The sequence below is a fragment of the Glycine max genome, chromosome 19, assembly GCF_000004515.6.
Source record: "Glycine max cultivar Williams 82 chromosome 19, Glycine_max_v4.0, whole genome shotgun sequence".
NCBI lineage: Eukaryota > Viridiplantae > Streptophyta > Magnoliopsida > Fabales > Fabaceae > Glycine > Glycine max.
Window position 1 is genome coordinate 42,289,180 of NC_038255.2, and position 2,814 is coordinate 42,291,993.

Below are 2,814 nucleotides of genomic sequence, written 5' to 3' on the forward strand. Positions count from 1 at the left end.
TATATTTTCCTCTCTTTCTATCTGTTGATGTAGTTTAGCACAAGGTGTCCATGAATATTTTTCTATCATAAATTCTATAGCAAGTCTTCATAATTAAAAAGTTTAGGTAATATATATGCATGACATGGAGAATGAAAATTTTCTTTACGGCACAGCGCGTATATAGTTAAACAGTTCCGATATCAAATATATCCTGTTTGAGATAAAAGCAAAGTTGCACATGGGGAATGGTTAGATAAGAAGGTATCAAATAAAAGCAAAGCACAAAGCATATAATTGTAATGAGCCTTCATGTGTCACAGTAAATTTGAATTATATTAACTATATATATACACACATGGAAATAAAATCCACTAAATAAAAGAAGGTTCCAAATAGTACAAGACAAATTTACGATGAACTGGCATACTCATAGTTGGTCCACTTCAGTTTGAAATAATCGCACAGGAAAATGATGTATCAGACGGCTATCATTTCATGATTCATGCAAGATATCACAATGAGGACGTGTCCTATGGGTGCTCTCCCTTCCAACCACTTCTATTTTACTGTACAAGACAGAGAACTTAGAAGGCATGCCGCTTGCATACAAATTTAACCACATACTTGCGTCATGTATCTTAATTATCATTATATATATCCTAAAGATGTTGAATTTTTTTAATATATGAACCGTAAATATCCTCTATGCCAATCTCATTGGAACTCAAGAAAATTATTATTGTTGCGTGTCTGATGGAGTAAATACAAAAAAAATTATACCAATGAAATCATGAATAATTATATAAATAAATTAAAGATTATATTTTAATTTAAAATCTTAAGATTCAGATTTGTAAATTTTTTTTTTATTTGTATTATTTTCAATTTTCCAATTCCTACTTATGTAAGAGTTTTGCTCGAAAGGAAAATTAACATGTGAAAAGACATTTATAATTAAGGAGAAGATTGTTAGAATATAAGTATGAGACGAAATTATACATAGAATAAAAATAAAAAAATTAAGCATCATAGGAGTGAAAAAAAAAATATAAACTAGAGTTTTAAAATTTTAAATTAAGGTTTGATATTTGCTTCTGATCATGAACCATTAACGTAAATCTCTCTTATATGATGATCACAAATTCGTTATTATCTTGTCCATGTTTCTGTGACTAGCGCCGATTAGCTTGTCTTGGCGTGAGCCTGCAATTTCAGTATAACTAAGAGAGTCCCGTACTTCAATATTCCATTATTAATCAATGTCCGTGTACCAAAAAGTCTTAACTCGATTGGAAACAACATAAATCACCGAGCGACACATTGCTGAATCACAAGGAAAAGAAAATGCCAAAGAGCTAACTTCTAACAATTATGTTTTGTTCCTATGGAGGATATGTCGTTGTGTAATCAATTGCACTTTTACTCTTGATAAAAAACAGAGATGCAAGAGATAGACGAACTAAATTTTCTTCGATCTGACCATGTGGTTTTCTGATAAACATGCATGAAGGATAGGGTAAAAAACTCAAATTGGGGCTCATATTAGTAAGACTAATTAACAATTATAGACAGTATTCATACTTATATATATATATATATATATATATATATATATATATATATATATATATATATATATATATATATATATATATATATATATATATATTATTTTCGTTTTAGTTAAATAAAACGTATTTCCCTTTTAATGCTAGTAAAATAATGAAAGCTATTTTAATATCAGAATTAACTTAACCAAGAACAAATGTAACAAAAACATCAGAGTTCACTGTAATAAGAATTTAACCAATGCTATAAAAACAAAAAAAAAAAATTTAACCAAAACAAATTAAAACTCCATTAATTAGACAAGTTCAACATGTATTTAGTTCAATAAATATTTAAATCTTTTTTAAAATATGAAATATAAAATACTCTCCCCAATAAAAAATTTCCTTTGTCAAGTAAGTTGGTTGAACAAATGTGTGAATTATTATCTATTTTCTAATACTACTTTTAATTCTTATGAATAAAAAAATAAGTTTTCCTTTAAATTGTTTAGTACATAAATGCCCTTAATTACTCAATATTTTTTCTAGTCAATCAACAACAAATATAAAGAAATTACTTGAGCTCTCTCTCACATGCATATGAGAAATAAATAGTGAGAACTTTCTCTCTCATTAACTTTGTCTCTTTGTATAGAATGCAAAATATCTTTATTTAAGTAAAAACGCATTAATTAATTAGATAAAAAGAGATAAATAGAATAATCATCTAATAATTTTAAGAAAGGTAATAGATTTTTTTATTCTAATAAAATAGTTGTATGATTTTTCATTTTATTCCTTTTCTTTCTATTTTACAATAAATACATATGTAAATTAATTAAAGATTAAAAAAATAAAAATATAATTGATAAAAGAAAAATTCATGTGATCTTCAACAACTTTACAAATAATATAAGAACAAAAATTCGATAATTAAAAAAGAAGAAAGTATCTTTGGATCGAAGACGATCTTATTCAACTATTGGGTATTAAATATAAATATTTTCCACAATAGAAATCCGAACATTAGTTAACTTACGTACGTTGAGGTAGACTATTTCATTCCACTAATAAATTCAACCCCTTCGTAAATAAGTAGAAACTTATATTCATTAGAAATAATTATTACGTGTGTCTATTGGTTCAATATTTATTTCTCATCCTAACCCTCGTGGTGGTCTTCTTGTTCCAAAACATTAAAAAATTTACATATAACGGATTTGCCCGCTACATGATTTTCTTTTAGTGTTTCTTGGATTTTTGTTCCTTTCAAAATTAAAAA